Consider the following 20,267-nt stretch of genomic DNA (forward strand, 5'->3'; position numbering starts at 1 on the left):
GACTGGAATAAAAGCAGTCACAATTGTTTGCCTTTTCTGTAGTGCTCCAATTTAAACAGGGTCACACAGGCAGAATCTATGGGTGCATTTTTACCGCTGAGATCGAATTCAGTGCACTGCAGAATTGCACCAGTAGTAATTTAGCACGGCTGTGAAATTAGAGAGACCAATTACCACCAGGGTGTGTGTGCAGGGCTCTCAGCTTTGTGATTGGAGCTATCAGCATGTTCACATGAGAACAGGACTCTGCCAGAAATGCTTAGCAGCCAGCTCTGGCAAACAAAATATTAGGAGGACACGTGAGGAGGAGGAGATCACAGTTGCATCTTGCTGCTGTTCTCTGCTTGTGTAACTGCTTTTTGTTTGTAGGGAAGAGATGCTGGAGCAGCACAAATACTGTCATAACAGTTTGAAGAATGGTGTGGATTAGCAGGAATGGTTGGTGAATCACTCACGTCACATCTTTGCAGGGTGTTGGAAATATTTTATTATTACTAACCTGCTGTAGCTAATGAAAGTCTTCCATCCTTTCCTTTGTCCTTTGTGACATTTAATGATGAGAGCTGTCGACTGTATGGTACCCCACACTGTCTTCAAACCGAGTACCTGCAGACAAATACCTGAGTTCAGAAAAGCCAAGCAGGTAAAATCTCGATCCTGCTGACTTCAGTGGAGCATGGATTTAACTGTATGTGCACAAACTCACCCGTGTGTATAAAGTCCTTCCATAATATGTTCTGTTGTTGTGTAATAGTTAAATTTCAGTATTAATATTTAACATGGATTATTATTTTTTTCCAGGCTTTAACTAAGAGTTGATTACCTCCAGTCTGTCCTGTGTTTCTGGTAACTGAACCATACTTCCTTTGTCAAAAGTGATGTTCAGGGATGTTATTATCTGAACTTGGGACTGGGAGGAGAAAAACGTGACTTTTAATTGGCAACAACTTGTGCAGCCATTTGAAACAAGCAGCAGTATGCTTAACACTTCCCCCTTTTCCAATGAGAAAGAAGCAGGACACAGTGAACCTGTTTCTTCTTTCCATGCCCCTCAGAGCAGCAGTGGGCATGAGCAGCAAATGGAGGAAGCTATTGAAAGTTCCTATCTTGACTCAAAGGAGTAGGCAAATGCACATTAGAAGCTGCACCTCTGGTTTGCCTAAGTTCATCTTCGCTTGTAACAGAAACTCCCTTGAGAATAGGGAGGCCAGGACTTGGGAAGCTAAAAATCCAGGGCACCTAAGCAGTCTTGGTGTACAGAGAGAGGCCGCCATGGAGGTTGTGTTTGCTTGGAACTTATGGACAGGATGTCATGTAGGAAAGAGTCAGCTGCAGAAAGGGGCAGGCCTGCACAGGAGGAGAGGTGAGGTTTAGAAATTACTGAGGCAGCCGCGAATAGGAGAGTGAAAATGAGAAACTGTTAGTATAATACTGCATATCCAGAACATCAGAGTTGGATGAGAAAGGTGGGGTCCTCATATTAGATGTATAGTGGCAGATTGAGGAGTATGAACATGGAAAACTGATGGCAGACGGCGTGGCTTTGTGCTTGTAAGGAGAAATCCAAGTAACAGACAGGGACCAAATAAAGAAATGTACAGAACAGAAGCAATACTTTCTGAGAAAGTAAAGCTTGCTTCTTGCTGGTAGGATGAAATCAAGCAAAAGGGTTTTCTACTGGGAAAGGAAAAGATAACCCATTCATCTTTTCTTTTTCCTGGTATGACAATTGCAGTCTTGAATCCTGGTGTATGAATTTTGCTCTGATAATACAAATAATTAAATGTGTCTGTATAATTGAACGCATCTGAACAGGGTGAACTGAGTAATGGAGACTAAAAAATGGGGACTTGTCATTCCACAGAGGAAAGGGTTTAAGCAGCAGTCAGAAAGCCTCAGTATTCCCAGCATGTCCGTGCAGCAGCTACAGCGGTAATTTAGTAATCAGTTAGAGCCAGGATGCATTTAAATTGTTACAAAATGCACGATCTGTTTTGGTTCTGTACCGCAGCTCTTCTGCCATCACTGTTACGGCTTTCCGCTAGCATATAATATTCTGCATAACTGTATTTTAATAGCACATTACGGGCAGCTCTGCGCTCTGCCCAAGACTCAATATGCAAACAAAGAACTGCAGATTTTTATCCCACACATATTTCATGACTAAGACTATTGAATTCTTGTAGCACTCCAGTAATCTTTCCTTAGGGGTCACAACAGTCTTTTGCTCATAGGCAGTATAGTAAGCGGCTCCATTACAATGGGACTTTGGTTTCTGAAGTTTGCAGCTTGGCAGCTGTGAAGCAGAAATGAAGAGAACATCAGGGACCTTCCCAGAGGGTTCCTGAGGAGTCAGATGTGAATTAATTACAGCACAGGTAGAAATGTGTAGTGACTATTGCCTCAGGATATGAACCAGTCAAACGTCCATTAGGATAGCTGGTGGGATATCTGGTGAGTGCATTTAAAAGGCTACATTAGTGCATTTGGACATCAGCTAGGCCTGGAGAAAAAGCTCCCAGGGGCAGCTGGTGCAAGCACAGATATCTGTCCTCACCCCAGGGCCTGAGAGGACTCTTTCACTAGTCAGCCTCAGCCACAGCTCCAGTTCAGCATCACACAGAGAGGGGCAAGTGGGTCATTCCTACTGTGTTGTTCAACACACCTCTCAGCTCCCTCTGACTTGTTTTCCAGCAGAGGCTATGGATGAAGAAAAATAAAGCTATGTGTAACTGGCAAACTGAAGGAGCTTGGAGAATGTGCCCAGTATCCCATGCGTTTGCATCAGAGACACAAGTCCATTGCAGCTGCAGAACCTGTTTTCTCAAGTACAGCCTGCCTATGCCTATTGTGCCTTCTGTCTCCTTTGGGTCTTCCATTTCATACAGATAATCCCAAAGCAAAATCTCATTAATGCCTTCCAACAATAGCTCAGAGAGTTGCAGCTTCAGTCCGAGAAGCTGATTTTGCATTCTAGACTCAGTGAGCATCACACAAGCCAACACGAGGGCTTGGCACAATGGTACAAGCAACTTCCAAGATGATTTGCCTGTCAGGCACCCATTCAGGCCATTTAAATAATAGCATCGTATGTGTGATAAGCACCTCGATCCTCATTATCCTCTCTTAAAAGCCTGTGCCACCTACTGATTATTTCTGGAAGAGTGGATAAGGGCCCTGTCAGTTTATATTGCTTAGTGTTTTCCATTACAAAAGATGATTGTGACGTTTCATGAGAAAAGTTCATATATTCAGTCTTAGTGCAAATTGAGTTTTCAGGAGGAGCAAAGCCTTTCTGGTTGGAAAAATGGAATTCTTGTTAAGTTTTGGCTGGTTAATTGTGAAAAATTATATTGTGAAAAAACAAAACAAACAAACAAAAAAACCCCTGCTTGGTTCTCAGCTTCAGGAAAAACTTGATTCTTTGCCAGAATCAGCTTTCTGCAGCTGTGCCCATTTTAGTTCTCTAGATCCCATTGACAACAATAGGAGGATAATCAAGTGTCTCACAACTATTCTAACATTTCAAGGTCTGGGTCCAGAGTTGAATCTCATTCAATATATCTGTGCCTGGGGGTTAAAGTTATTCTCACAGTCACAGCAGCTTGCTGTAATTTCTTCCTGATCACAATATGGAAATAATGGGTAATTGAATTAAAACAGTTAAAGCTTCATTTTAAGAAACAAGATTCAAGTTGTGAAGCCAAATGCTTGAAAATAAAAAGTGCTGTATTTACAGCCAGCCCTGCAGTATTTAATTCAGTCATCTTGTGAATACACTGCATTTTTTGCAGTTTATAGTACTACAGTTTTTTCATATCCACCTCTCACTTCATTTTGCATCACAAATTACTTTCTGCCAATATTTAATGATACATTATTAATGTAAATATGATGTGGCAATACAAATAAAGCCATACCAAAATGATATTTGTTTAGGTTACATAGATAAACACTTGGAAGTTAGAGAATGCCAGATGTACACACCACAAGCACAGCAAGATGCATTCACTACCCCAGAAATCTTAGGAACCAAATTAACACAATATGACCCATCTTGTAGGAGAATAAGAAGGAAAGACAAAAAGAAGAGGTATAACAGCAGATTACAAAGAGATTGTGGATGCCCTGGCCCTGGAGGTGTTCAAAGCCAGGTTGGGTGGGCGCTGAGCAGCCTGGTCTAGTATTAAATGGGGAGGAGGTTGGTGGCACGGCCTGTGGCAGGGGATTGGAGCTTCATGATCCTTGAGGTCTCTTCCAACCTGGGCCATTCTGTGATTACATGAACTAGATATGATTATTAAGAGAAAATAAGTACTTTTGTTATTGTAAGTGGCTTTGGGAGACCTCATGACCCTAGAGCTGTTGACATTCCTGAAATAATTTTCTGCATATGGTACGTATCCCTGGATCTGCTGAAATAGCATAATCAACAACAGCATTGCCCCAGGGACTCTGTCATGCCTTCCGCAAGTACCTGCTGACAGATGGGTGTCTGGTGTTATGGATTTACAGAATGGAGTGAGAATTCCTCTAGCAAAAATACAAGTGAAATAAGGAAGTTTCATGTTGCAGGTTGTCTCCTGGGCAAGGAGAGCCCACCCTGAGGCCATTGCTCCAGTGGGGCTGGTGCCCAGCTATGCAGATGCTACCATGCTTTGTGACAGAGTGCAGCCCTCACCTCCATCACTGCCTACTGGCACATGTTCGGATGAATCATTTTCACAATGACTTCACTTTGAGTGTTATTTTCAGGGCTGGATCTCTGAGCGTGGATGTGTGGCTACAGTAATGCATTTTGTATGTGAAGTTGTGATCACAGCCTTTGCATTGTTGTGTGTAAGTGCCTCCTGCTGTCCCTGGTGGCAGAACAATGCTGACACTGGCTAGCACTCCGCTAGGGGTATGTTAGATGTTGAAGAAAGAACAAAAGGTATAAAATAGGATTAAACCTTCCATCCTTTTTCCTTATAAGTTGTCTCAATGGGACATTACACTGCCACAGTTCTTTCTGCTCTCTTTGATGTCTATGACTTATGCACTTGCACTAACTTCTTGAAATCAGGGATGTAAACACTGACAGTGACATGGCTTCCTTTCCCTCTTGCTGGACTGGGTGATGCCCATTCTTTTGCCCCAAATGCATCTTTCACCAGCAGGCTTTCCGTACAATTGTTTCTGATGGAGGTACTGGTGGAGATATTGACTACTGGCATCACTGATGAAGTCTTTCAAAAAACTGCCTGAATCACCAGCTCATCTATCCAATACTAACTTAAGTTTCATGTCTTTACTGGGAGGTATTTCCCAGCTTCTGTATCTGTGTGAGCCTCCTGCCTATTTCCAGACCCAGGGTTGAGTCACAACTTGGAAATGCACCAGCCTCCTGCCTCCTCATCCCATATTCCCTAAACCCAGATGAGCCAGTTGAAGAGGAGCAGGGACACACTTTGCCTGCTCTTCTAACTCTTCTACCTTGGAAGTACCCAACCATGAGTACTGCATACTCCATCGCAATCTGTTCTCAGTCTTGAGAGTATCAGATGATTCATAACACAGAGGAGAATATCTAGATATAAACAGCAACTCTCCCCATGCTCTGATTAATCATCTCAGAGTATTATTGTCTCACCACACTCCTCCCACTAGCTGATACCCCTCCAGCATGTTCATGCCCCATATGCTTGTGCAGGGAAGGGTGGCTAAAAATGCACTAAACCATGCCCATGCTCATTTGCAGTTCTCTCAATAACCAGTGATTCTCCTTTTGTTCCTCCTGGAATCTCAGCAATCCACTCCCCACCCACGCTTCTGCCATCTGCTCTGGGCTTTTTGGTGCTGTTGCTGTACCCATGTCAGAACAACTGCACACAGCTCATCCTCAGAAACTTGTTGAATGTCTTTTTTTCCAGTCTAGAAGGAGAAACTGTGGGAAAGGTGTGGAGCTCTCCCCTTTTTTGCTCCCTCAGAGTTTCAAAGACACCTCTTCTGTAATGATACAAAGAAATCATCTGGCTTACAAAGTCGTCTTCTTCCTTCCTACTCATACACCCCTTCCCCTGACTTTCTTGGAGCATACAGCCTGTTGTTAGTGCTCATTGCTATTGTTAGTATGTTGGTATTGTTAGATTTCATAGTGTTTCTTAAGTTTCCTCCTCATTCCATTGATGGAAAAGCACATACCACTTCTCTGACCTTTTGAACCACTGGCTTTTCTTAGCTATCAGCATAAGTCAATGTGCAATGCATAAAGAAAATATACGTGCATGTTGGTTTATGAAAGCAGGATCAAGTGAGTGAGATAAAAAAATCATATGAATATACATGTATGGATTTGTCTTCACTAGGCTTCATTACCCTTTCTGTAGTACACCCAGCTCCACAAGGGTACTCGCTTACCCTACGCAGTGCCATCAGCACTACTAGGGTCTCCAGAAACTTTCATTACGCTAATGGCTTCAACTCAAGCTACCAGATGGATTGCTCATCTCTGCAAATAGCTCAATTTTTATTAGTGTTTTTTTGAGTTAATCCATGCTATTTTTAAAACCATTTCTAATATCAATTATAATTAGCTTACCAACAGGATTTGCCTTCAAAACATCTTTACTTTAGAGCGGGAACTTTTTGTGTTTGGCACAGAAAGGGAGAAAGGCATGTTCTTACTGCAGGAGTGTCGCAACTCACCTGGGGTACTTTCCATTCCCTCACTTCCTCAGAAATTGCACATTTCTGCCTGGCAAAAGGCTGAAACTATAGAAAAAAAATATATGGAAACTAAAAAAATGAAAGGTAGAAATAGTAAGAAAATATTGTCCCCATAAGTTAATAGCATATTTCTCATTAGTTTCTATCCAGGACAAAGAAAAGGAAAACAAACAAACAAACAACAACAACAACAAAAAGCAAACCAAAACAAAATAAACAAAATCAGGAGGAGTGGGAACAGAAAGCTGAAGGCTTTTTTGTAATGCAGTGCTGTGATTTCCCTCCTCGCTGCCAACAAACGCAACAGTTTGAATTTTGTCTGATAATTCAGCTTCCATTTCAAAGCATTTTGCAGATTAGCAGAGGAACCACCAAAACATGAATAGTAACAAAGCCTAAGAAAAACAACAGAAGGAGAACATGGAAAATCTCTACAAGAAAACACTGTGCATCTCACTGGCAAACAGCTCAGCCCCTGAAGTACAACAGTCTATTGGTTACCTTTGTAGCCACCACACCCAAGGATCACAGCAGTTCATGAAAGTAAAACGAGATCTGAACTGGGCAGATCATTTACATCACACCTTTTCTAGCAATGCTATGAAGCAGAGCTTTCTCTGAGCTCTGAACTTACATTGCAAAAGGGAGCAATAAAGGAACGAAGCATCTTTTCATTCTTTCGTGGTGCTTCAACACATATTTTGTTGTACCTCTTGCGTGTTGAGACCTGCCTTTTTGTATTTGTTCATATACACCTGTATTTATGGCTTACCTCATCCTCACCTTTGATCATCCCTATCTCCAGCACCCACAATAAATTCACTGTTGTGTGATACAAATCGTGTCTCCATGGTTCCTTGGCCAAGAGTCTTCAGACACAATTGTCTGTGGTAATGTATATATATATATATATATATATTTGGGGATGCTCTGTTTTGCATGGGATGGGAGGAAGGAGTAGATAAAATTGCAATACAGTTCATATTTTGTTGCTTTTGCATTTTTCTTTTATCATCTTTAGAATAAGTTATATTTTCCTTTTACACAATTTAGCACAGAGAAAAAAAGAAAAGAATGTATTTATTATATATTCAGAGATGCTAGAGACATGGGCACTTAGTGGTCCCCAAGATTATGCCTTGAGGCAGCATCCTTAAAAATCTTTATGACACCTAGGGAATCTTCTGTTCTATCTTAAAAGAGCTCAATGATACTTCCTCAGCTTTCCTTTTGAGAGGTGCAGGATGCAATAGGAAATATATGTTGTTTCCATTCTATGCCTGTTATGGGAAAAATCAGAAGGATCAAAAGGGGTTCGCCAGAGCAGATTTCTCTCAGCTCAAATCAGTAGAAATGAAAAAAAGGAGGTATGGCTTTGCCATTGCCTGCTGGGTCCATTGTTATTCTTTGTTAGCAAACTACAGTATCTGTGTTCATAGCACAAGAATGCAGCCAACAAATCCTAGACATACCATATATTTCATGGATTTAGCAACCCATAAACTTATCATCTGATTTATCTCAGCAAATGACTCCAGCTGTTCTTGGGAACACATTTTTTTTTTAATCAAAAGAGGTGCTCCCTAAGTTAAGTCTTGATTTGAATCTCCTTCCCAGAGCTATATGTACAATATTATCTACATCTTAAAAGCATTTTGAATGCTTTGTTAATGCAGTGTGGTGTGACTTTCCTGTAATCACAGTTTCTTCCCACAGGAATCTAACACGATGGTTTGTAATTGCTATATTGTCAAAGAGCACACAAGCTCATTTTTTGACCCTAACAAGTTATTAGAGTTTCATAATTGCTGAGCTCTATGCATTATTTTACCATATTAACCTATTGCTAAAGAGACCACTGAGGAGAGAATGACTGATCCATAGAGGGACAGATGAATATTCATTTTCCTGAATTTACTTGCTGCTGTATGTGGCATTGCTTCTTTCAGATGTGAATGCAATAGAGGCCTGTACCACAATACACTAATCAGGAAATAATGACAAATGATGATGTCTCCCACACACTTGAATTTCAGCCTTGCCTGCTTTTAAACAGGGAATTCAGTCTTTGCTCCTCTGCAACAACCTCACATGGCTGTTTTATGGTTCCTTTCTGTTCTCTCACCTCCCAACATTCCTCTTTGTTCCTCAGGCCTAAGCCTTGTATGAGACAGATATGAAAAATCTTCAGGCTTCTCTCCACTGGAAAAAAAAAAAAGCTTATTGGTCTTGCAAGCCTCCATAAATCACTAGATGACCTTCCTTCTGCCAGAAAGGAAATCAAAGAAGTAGCAAGACAAATATGTATTGTTGACTGGTTAATACCCAATCTTAACTACTAGGTGAATGTACTGAGAAAGCAGAGTAGGGTTTTTTTCAGAGCGGTTCTTTTTTTTTCCATCAGAAAATGCTTGTTTGACAAAACTGGAGTTTTCTACCAGTACATACGGCTCTCATTAAAATATTTGCAGAAGATGCTGAAATGTTCTGTTCTTACCTTTGTACTACAGCCTTTATGTTACACTGCTGATTTACATAAATGCAAAATGAAACCTAAGTGAGTCAGTCCAAAGGAAACATCTTGTCCTCAACGTTTGTATTTCTCTCCATGAAAAAATTATGCCATAATCATTTTATTCATAATTCAGAATGAAACTGAATTTTGAAGCCGTGCAGCTTGTTGAGGATGAGATATCTGGTTCCTGGCTGCTCCTACTTTTGGTGCAGTCATGAGACAGACAGCAGTGAGTGATGAGCAAATCACAGTAACAGGTCTGGAGGAGCACGGTGTATGACATGGCCTGAGATATCTACACTGTACCCCAACTAGAAAGCACCACAACAGCTCCATTCTGCAGTATCCCAAGAAAGTGCCCTTTTAACCCACTGCAATTGTTTTTTATGTTTTTAATTTACGATCCTTTTTCTGTTCCAGGGACTTTTTTCACAGCCTTGGCTTGCTTTCTCTTTTTGGTCTCTTAAATGCTTCAGTGAGTGAAATGCTCTCTGTTGGCAGTCTACATGTAGGTTAGAGAACAAGAAGGGATGCTTTGCCCTTGCCTAGAGGTGGGTAGACTGCCTCAGATATCTTTGCGGGAGACATATTCAAAGCCCTGCAGGAAGGTGAAAATATGGATGATATAAGACTAGCTTATTTCATGGTTTATAACTTTTATCAGTATGCAAATGAAAGCTGGTGAGTATCTCTTTCAGATATTCACAGTAAAAGTGTTCATTTGGTCACGTTATTAAAAAAAATCAGCAATGAAAGATATGGATACAAGGTTGTCATAGTCAGACATATGTCAAGAGTGTAAAAACTGTATCACCTTAACCTCATGGAGATCAGACTGAAACTCTGCAAGCAAATTTCCTTCCCTTTGAGACATCCATGCCCAGGGGTGGCCATATAAATCCTGCTCCTTATAAGCAAGAAGGGTACTGTCTGTTTACACTAACAGTGATAGGATAAGAGGGAATGGCTTTGAACTTAAGGAGAGGAGATTTAGGTCAGATGTTGGGCAGAAATCCTTTCCCCAGAGGGCAGTGCAGTGCTGGCACAGCTGCCCATAGAAGCTGTGGTGCCCCATCCCTGGAGGTGCTCAAGGCCAGGTTGGATGGGGCCCTGGGCAGCTGAGCTGCCCCATGGCAGGGGCTGGGGTGGGTGGGCTGTGATGTCTGCTTTTGCAGAAGTGCTTGTTTATGCTCCCAACGCAGGAGCTGACATGGCTAATACAAGGCCCAGTGCCAGGAGTGAAAGCCTCTGCCACCAGATGAGAGGGGCCTGCCCTGCCACTCCTCTGTCTGAAAAACATGGCAAGCCCAGCCAGCCTACAGTGATAAGTGTAATGTGTATTTTGGAAGCAAAATCATTTCCTCTTGATCTAGTACATGGACCTTGCAAAAATACTGCTAAGGGTCTAAACAACTGTTCTGTTCCTTTGAGTACACATTTGTTTAAACAAAAATCATCTTTTTTTTTTTTTTAATTATAGCAGAGGTCAAGTAAGATGGGTGCCTTGTACATTCAAATAATGAAGATTTTCAATCTCGCAGTGCCTCCCTAGTTGCTGTTTCTCATAATTATGCATAGCCATAAAACCACCGCATGGCTCACATAAAGAACAAGAATCCCTAAAAATTACAGTGTCACAACAGAGAAACAGAGCAAGAAATAGAGAACATAGACAAGACTTGGATAAAAAACCTCCACCCTTCCTATCTCTTCTGTGAATTATTGGAGAAGAACAAAAGTCTTGAAAAGATTTAATAGAAACTTCATAGCTTTCAAATAACAAGCCAGTATACTAATGTGCATCCCAGGCCAAATTCAGCTCTCACATAAGTGACTAGAACACTCATTAAGTCATGAAATTCATGGAGTGAGACTTCTGCCCAAATTTGGCTTCATATGTTGTATGGGCTGCTTCATATTTTTTCCCTTGGAGTGAAAATACAGACCTCTACTGGGATCTGTTACATCCCTTCAAAAATAGTACACAAATTCCCTGCAGTAGAAGCTCAGCTACACCAAATAGAGCTTTATGCAGTGCTCAAGTGAAAAAGAATAAAAACTGCCATAGACCTAACACAAGCAGGAATGAACGTGATGCGTATCTGATTCCTTGTTTGAATTCAGGAGGCTGCTCTATTCTAAGAGTACAAATGCATCTTGCTTCCCCAAGCATATGGCAGCAACACATGCAATTTACATCCCATATGGGGTCTCTCTCAGGCAACCGTCAGACTATAAAATGTCATGAGAAATTGCTTTAGATCCACATTGTATAGTGGAGGCACTTAGCATTCCCATTTGTAGTATTGTCCATAACTCCAGGAGAGGTGCTCTTAATATAATTGCTTGTCCTGCATTACTACCTGGGAATTAGGGAGCCCTGAGATGCTTCTACCAGCACACTGTGAAAAATGTAGGTTTCCTTCAGATGCCTGTGATCTAATTTAGCAGCAGTTGAAACCCATTGGTGTGATAAATAACAAGAAAGAACGGGACAGGAAAAGTGACACTATCTGGTTATTTTATACTGCACTTTATCATATGGTCTCAAAGCACTCTGTAAATGTGCAATTTTTTCCCTGTTTCAAAGATAGGGAATGTAAGGCCCCAGCAGGTAACTTTTTGGAGCATCCCAAACAAGTGGCAGAGCTGGAATCAAAGCCAGATTCCCAAGTCACAGTCATCATGCACCTACTCTCACTGCCTCCTTCTCGCATACTCTGGTCCTGTTTAAATAGACCACCATAAATAGCTCAGTCACACACATGTAAGTATTTTTGGGGAAAAAAAACACCTAGAACAGGTCTTTTTATTTCCTCAGCTGACTGCACAATTGTGCTTAATGGGCACCACTGCATAGGCAATGTAATAAAAATTCCTAGCAAAATTATCAGATGCAGATTTTAAAGACCAGTATCAGAAGGAACTCCCTTCCTTGATGAGGACTGCATGTGTATAGTCAGTGGGAAACTAGATAACCAGGCATATGAAGCTGAAATTTCTGTCATAGCAGAGGATGCAAATCAACAAGGCATTAAAGTAAATAAACAGAGGACTGGAAAGTGAACAGAAAATATTTGTGCTTAATTATAACGAAGACAGAAGCAGAAAGGGATAAGACAGGAAAAGAAATTGCTTTATCAATGCACAGGCGGTATCATTAATTGGTTTTGATACTAAGAAGCCCAGGAGGAGGAAGTATTCTGCCACAGTGAACTATTAAAACGCCATGTTGGGCATAGAAAGCAACTCATGCTGCAGGAATTACCCTCATACAGAGTCAGAAAGAGGACAGTCAATGGCTGGTGACATCTGAGAGTAAGATACAAAGGACTTAACAAATTTAAGCGAATAGCATGACTTCCAGTCTAATGAGTTGCTCTTTTAAGCACAAAAGGATACACAGGGTTAAGATGCAGACAAGGGTGACTGGAGTATTATGGGACTGTCCTTTCAGAAGAAGGGAGAAAACTAGATGAAACTGTTTACAAGCATTAAAGGGGAATAGAAAGAAATCTTGAGGAAAGCAAAACTGCTGAAGTCAAAGAGAGAAGTTTCAGCAAGGGGTGCAAAAATGGATGGCACAAAGGTCAGTTAGGAGCCTTAGGATCTAAGGAAGATGTGGGCTGGTAGTTAAGAAAGAAGCGATAGCATCTAGTGTAGGTACCACCCTCCAAGAAATGTATGAGCACTGAGCCATTGTTTTCCATTCTTCACAGGAATGGAAGACAGATTTTTAGTTGCACAGTAAAAGCCCTTACTTGAAGGATGCTATTTCTCTTCACAAGCCAGGCTTTTATGATATCTTTTAACCATCCCAAGTGACACCACCATTAGTACAGCTGTCTTGACATGGCAGTGCTGTAAAACTGAGACAATTGCACAGTGAAAATCCAAGCATTTCAATATGGTATTTTACTTAGCCAGTTTCAAGTCAGTCATTTGCCTGCCTTAGTGTGGCTTTACTGAACACAAGGCTGGCCAGGGACAAACCAAGCAGAGCTGCTCACACAGGCTTCATAGAGAGAGGAAAGCCTGCAATAATGGCTCATTAGCAATAATTTGCAAAGATGTCTGGAGAACTTCGTCTGGACAGGAGCATCACATCCATCTGCTCTGCCCATTACAGCCACTGAAATTCCTGCAGTGATTAATCTGATGTTCTTCTTTTACCTCCACTAGTTATCTCAGTCCTTTTTATCGAACCCACACATTAATTTACTCCAAGCTTCACCTTCAAGATTGCAGCTAGTAAGTTTTTGATGCATGTTTTTAATACATTTTCCTTAGTTCACTCAGGCAACAACTTCTCCAGTGCCAGACACCTACGCTCAAACCGCTGTCTGCAGGAGAATTTCCACTCACTCCAGCGAGCCAGGTCAAGCCGCTGTCAAAGCCTCATTCCTCGGTGGCTCACACTGGTTATAAAACTGATAATGACAGGAGGAAAGCAAGTCTAGTGCTCAGACGCAGTAATTGCGTGACAGTCCGTGAGAAAAATATTTGTACTATATAGCAGAGGAGGCAGTACAGGCTGACCAGAGAGTCCAGAAAGACAAACATATTGTTCTCCCATGGAGACCTATAGGTGGCAACTCTTTGCTTTAGTCTAGACTGGAATTAACCTTATGAATTCAGGTAATTATTCTCTGTTGTGACTCTTGTGTGAATGGATGTAGAGAGCCTTCTCCCCCCTGTCACCAGCAAGAGCAGATTTCAGACCTTAATTGAAAGGGAAATGTTTGCCAAAGGTCAGTTCAAGTGGAAGAAAAGCCCCTTTCATTGTGGCTGGGGGGTAGAGCTGAGTAAGTAATTATCTCAGGAGAAGCATGGAGAGCCTGGGTGATTTATTTCTTTGGGGGGAGGTAGCAACCTGTGAATTTTCTTAGTTATTTTTGTCCAGCCTCTTCAAACTCAACAAATTTCAAGCAAGAACATACATCATTTCAGTACTTATGTAGCAGTTCTCAAGGTCATCTTTTTTTCTTCCGCGCTTATGCACACGCATGATATATCACTGTTCATAATTTTGAGATCTTTGTGTGAATTAGTGCACAGTGATTTTTAAATCAATGGTTGGAGCATTTCATGTCACTTGTCGATGACAACCAGCCACTTCAAACACAAAATGGCATTCAGAGACCTGAAGGGCGTTGTTCTTCAGCAGGGCACAATGTTGTTTTTGTGGTTACGAACAATGGGCTAACAGTTTGCATTTGTTTTTAAAGCATTATTTATATTTTAAATCTCTCATTTGAGGTTTTTGTTCCACATTGTATTCCACTCCTGTGTGCCGGGAAGCTGAGAGATGAATTGTGATGGTATTAAGAGGTGGGAATGGGCAGGGGAAGAAAAGTCAGTCCGCTTGACTGATAGTTTTGATAATACCAACCATTCTGTGAGTGCCTGAAAAACAGAAAGAAAATCATGGCTACAGGACAGTCCCCTTACAAGTACCTTGGTGCCAAAGACAAGAAGTGGCTCTAGGATGGTCAGGCCAGGAGCCCAGAGTACCAGGCAGTTGTGGACTTGCATGTTTGAGAAGAAATTTCCAAGGTCTGTAAGTTCTCATCTCTCAGTATGCTCACTCTGTGAACACACATATATATTCAACAGTAAATGCTGGTGGCTGTCCAGCTGGAAAGTGGCTTACCAGAAAAGGATGTGGGGTTCCCAGTGGATACCAAGCTGAACAAGAGACAACTATGTGCCCTTGCTGCTAAGGTGGTGAAAGAGATTCAAGGCATGTAACAGCTCCCCTGCAAGGACAGGCTGAGAGCTGAGGCTGTTCATCCCAGAGAAGATAAAGCTCCAGGGTCACCTGAAAATATCTGAAGAGGTTCTATAAGAAAGAAGGAGACAGACTCTTTAGCAGGGTATGTTAGGATGATAGGACAAGGGGAAATGGTTTCAAACTAAAAGAGGGGAGATTTAGACCAAATATAAGGAAAAGGATTTTTATGGTAAGGATAGTGTGGCACTGGCACAGGTTGCCCTGTCTGGTGGAAGCCTTGTAAGATCAAGCTGGAGGGAGCTCAGAACAACCTGATCTAGCTGTAGGTGTTCACTGAGAGGGAGTTGAACTACATTATCTTTTCTATGATGCTGTGATCCTTGGCTGCACAAGGCAAAGTACTGCCAGCAAGTGGAGAAAAGTAATCCTTCCCCTTTACTCAGCACTAATGGGGCCTCCCTTATACTGCTGCATCCAACTTGAGGGTCCCAGCAGAAGACAGACATGCACATGCTGGTGGGAGTCTAGTGAAGGGCACTGAAGGACTGAGACATCTCTCATACAAGTGAAAGTGGAGACGTCCAGGACTACTGAGTCTGAAGAGGCTCAGGGGGATCCAGTACACAGGAGGTTCCCTCTGAACACCAGTAAGTACTGCAGGTGACAGAGTGCTGGCACAGGCTGCCCAGAGAGGGTGTGGAGTATCTTCCTTGGAGATTTTCAACAGGGAAGAGTAAGAAAATCCATCGTGTTCCTCAGTATTAGAGGGAAACAGTTTTATCCTATTGCAAAATGGGACAGGTTCTAAAAGTTGCAAGTGAAGCAGCTACTCTGGCTGACCAGCAGCGACCTCTCAGGTCCACTGCTGTGGGAAGTCCCCACAGTCAGCTGCACCAAAGCAGCGCTGGTATGTCTTGCTGCAGAGAAGGGAATGCACAACAGGTGACTTATTGATGTAGTCAGAGCTAAAAACTTCAGATAGGCGACAGCTTGCTGCCCCCGCCATTCAGAATCCATTCTGTCATTGTATAGCTCTGATTTGGATCAGTCTCACTGCCCTCTCAAAGTGCCAGAAAAGCTTTTCTTGGGCAGAACCAGTTATTCCTCTGTTATGTGGATACTGAAAATCAATGTGTGTGTGGTCCATACGACACAGTGTTTCAGAGGAAAATTTTTAATGCTTTTCTGAAGACCTTGATTGCAGTCTTGCAAATCCTAGTTACCGCCTTTGCTAAATCAACAGTATTGTTGGGAGAATAACTATAATTTCCTGGTTTCTTATTCCCAAGGAGGCAACGGGTAAAATAGATACTTCTACTGTACTGCAACTTCCTATAGCTGTTTTTGATTGCATTTTCCTCCCTGGTGCTACAATAAGAATTAAGCTCCTGTCTCTGGTGCTCTCAGCTGTTCTCCCACTGTGAAGTGATGCTCTGTAATGCCCAGTGATTCACAGCTCTGATATTTTGTGTCTAATGGAATTATTTCTGGATGGAATTGTTAGCTTTCCTGAGAGAGGGGGACTCATAAAGCTGGCAGGAGACAAATTATACGTGTCTACCTTCCTCCAGAGCACTTCTTAAAATCAAATTACTTGGCTGCACTTTTTAAAATTTCTCCTACTGCATGAATGCAGAAGTAATTTAAAGTAAAACATAGGGGCACTGCAATTATGCAAAATACAGGAAATCCAGGGTTACAAATGGATTCGAAAAAGGCCCAGTTGTATCCCAGCACAAAGGAGCGAGAGAAGGGGATCTCAAAGTTCTCTCAGTATAGATTATGCTATCAGCTACTCTGTATTATAGGTTTATATGCCTACTAGATGTATGTGATCAATTGACACGTGAGGTGCATTACGTAATTGCTGATTTGGGATTAAGGCGTGTTATTGTCAGTCAGGCTTTAAAATGCTTCTAATTCCTGCTGCAGTCCCTGTCTCTGCTCCTGCCTGAAGTGGCTGTGCCCTGCAGGAGTCCTCTGGAGAAACACCCTGAGAAAGTCCTTGCGGCATTCTCCCCCAGGGCCTGGTGCTCAGAAATCCCCCCAAAGAACTCTGGGACTTAACTGAGAAATCTGAGCTGCAGGGTGGGCCTTGAAATCTGCTGATGACTCACTCAAGGATTTGGAAGTGCTGGGAGGCATTTATTCTCAGTTAGTTAAATCCCTAAAGTAAGCCAATATCCCTCCAGTGATATCAATTAGGGTATCAATTACCATGTCATGTCCTATGAAGAACATTTACTTCCCATTTAGTCCTAGCGTGTTTCAGATGAGAACATGGGAGACAGAAGTCAGCCAGATGAGACATCATTGAACTTACTGGATCTGATCTCAAGAGGGACCCATGAAGGCACTTAGGGCCAGATTGGATGGGGCCCTGGGCAGCCTGAGCTGGTGGGGGGCAGCCCTGCCCATGGCAGAGGTTGGGTCTGAGTGGGCTTTCCTGCACACCCTCCCCTCACCCTCAGTCCACACTTTTACTACTATTGCTGCAATTCCTCACAACTTGACTTAGGTCTCAGCTAGACTCATTAACTTTGACCAGCAAAGGTTGCAACTTTTCCCTCTTTCTGGATATATTATGTTTTTGTTACAGTCTGATATGCAAGGGTACCAATCCCCTTAAAACTGGCTCTTTGGAGAGCAGTTGCATTCAGTAGTCCTCTAACATGACGGAGACCACGAGGAGCTTTCCAAGGCATTTGGCTATGTCCTCATGGTTGTGAAAGATCTGCTTTCTGAACGTAGTCACATCAGATTGCTTTCCCCTAGAGAAAATCCACTACAGACATAGGCACGGAAGGGGTCATTGGCATTTTCAGAGGCCACAAATTTTGGGATTTCTTCAAAGGTCTGCTAATAAGACTGTAAGAACCAAACAGCCTGGCAAATAGCTGTATCTCATTAGTAATGGTAGTAAGTGCTGAGCTGAGTAAAATAGTTCTTACAGCTTAGGAAGTGTCTGTGTACACACAACCTTGGGCAAGACCCAGAAATGTTGGTCTCTGCATATGAAAAGCATCTGGTTAAATAACTGTGGCAAAATAATCAGAAAAGCACTGTTTATTTGCTTAATATGTTAACCTAGTGATTAACTGAGTAATGGGAAACCCAGAAGAAAGAAGAAACCTTTCCCCTTGTGTGCAGAGCAGCATTTTTCAGCCTCTCCACCAGTATTACACGTTCCTGGAAAAACCAAACTAAGCTCAGAATTCTGGAGCTCAGTTGTGAAAGCTGTCCACAAAGAGAGCAGTCAGCTCAGTGCATCACTCCAATCTTCATGCAGCTCATCCACGCTTTCTTACAGAATTTGAAAGGCGGTGAAATAATTAACTGGCTAACACTGTCCTTTCTTATGAATGGTAAGCATGACTTCTGAGTTCTGGAGTCTTCATGCAACCAAACCTGGATGACTCCTTGCTATTTAATGCATCTAGTTGTACGTGTCTTCTTTTTAGCAGCACAGCTTTTGCTACCAGAAGACACGGAAGCCTGATGCGGACTTTTTTGTCCCAGTGTCATTTCTAATGCAAACCGATGCAAATAGAATACTTAATTCTGCGTCAGAATTCTTTTCTTTGTTCCCTCCTGATCGTCCGAGCTCCCCACTGATTCCTTTCTAAGCCCATTGTTCCACATATTCGTAAAGATATTAATTATTTGTAAATGCATTCTGTAGGCCTGCTGTTACCGTGCTGTGCATCAGCTTTGTACTTAACGGAGAGAACAGGAAAAAAAATGTTCTTACTCTTTGAAGAAATGTAGAGAAGCATTTTTTTTTCTCTCTTTCCCCACTGTCTCATGAATTAATGTTAGATCATTTTCAGATGATGATGTAAAAGTGACCAAAGAATCCCAGCACAGCTGGTAACAAACTGCAGAACAAGTGTTTACAGTGAACAAACTGCTAACAAACAATATTCTGTTTCTAAATCTAGGTGTAGGAGGGGAGTAGTCATTTACTCTAAAGGATCATGAAGATATAGCAGGAGTTTGTCAGGTGCAAAAGTATAAAACTCCAGAGACACTTGAGATAGAATCGTGAAATCATTTTAGCTGGAAAAGACCCCTGAGATCACCCAGTCTGACCAGCAGCCCATCCCTCCGTGCCCACTGCCCATGTCTCAGTGCCACATGCACACGGCTCTTGAACACCTCCAGGGACTGTGTCTGCACCACCTCCCTGGGCAGCCTGTGCCACTGCAGCACTTGCTGGCCAGGGCTGTTATTCAGGTCAAACAGAAGAGAGGGGCTTTGAGTGAAGGAAGTTTTGGGCTACCAGGAGACAGGCACAAGACTGTGTAAAAATAGAAAAAAAGAACACTTTATCTTTCAAGTGTGCTCAGCAGTTGAGACAGCACTATGACTGATTAAAGCATAAAGAATGTAATGAAAAACACTGTAAGCTATTAGTGACTGCTACCAGTTACGTATTTGTTTTAAACCTTTTGAATGTTGGTAACTTTTCTTCCCCTGGAAAATCTTCAGACATTACTACAGCGTTTCCTCTAAACACTGCATTTGCAGTCATCTCTTGTAAATTCAAGTAATGAATTCGGGAGAAGTCTGGATGGCATACTAATGGTGCCTCACACGCTATTACAGCTACTACATGTCAGTCCCAGAGTAATGCACTTGTGCAAGTGGGTTAACCCTCATTGAGATGTTCTGATGCTCAGCAAAGCAGTGTAAGACCCTTTAAGCAAAATAGGAAGATTTAAGGGCTCCATATTTCTTGGTCCCTGCAGCAGAATTGTGCATGCCTTCTTGGTGCCAACCTGACACCTCTAGGGTGTGTCAGAACTGCTCAGCATGCACCATGCAGACAGTCTGCATGTGTACAGTAAATCTGACACACAGGGATGCACTGGCTCCCAGCACACATCACACTGATTGTATATTGCATGTGCAGAAATGTGTAGTGAGCTCAGTGCTTCTACAGGACAGTAGGTTCTCTGCACATGTCCATGAAGCCTGCCCAGCAATTCCAAAACTACCAGAATAGCTGAGGGTGGGAATGGTTTGTGCAAGACAGAGCAAGGACTGTCATTCTTTCCTGTAGGTGGTTATAGAGGAATAGAATGATATGAAATGCACTCTGTGCACACTGGACTCCCTTGCTTGTATGCTATGCAGTAGATCTATAGATATGTTTTTAAAATTGTGAGGTGATTCAGATGTGCAGCACCTTGCTCACATTCCTTAGTATAACAAGAGTTTAAGAGTTTGCGGTAACCTCCATGCACTTTAGCTCTAATTTGAGAAGAGAGAGGCAAAAGAGTGCCAGATAATCTGTTCTCTGTAAAA

Source organism: Coturnix japonica, chromosome 1 (genome assembly GCF_001577835.2).
Source record: "Coturnix japonica isolate 7356 chromosome 1, Coturnix japonica 2.1, whole genome shotgun sequence".
Lineage (NCBI taxonomy): Eukaryota > Metazoa > Chordata > Aves > Galliformes > Phasianidae > Coturnix > Coturnix japonica.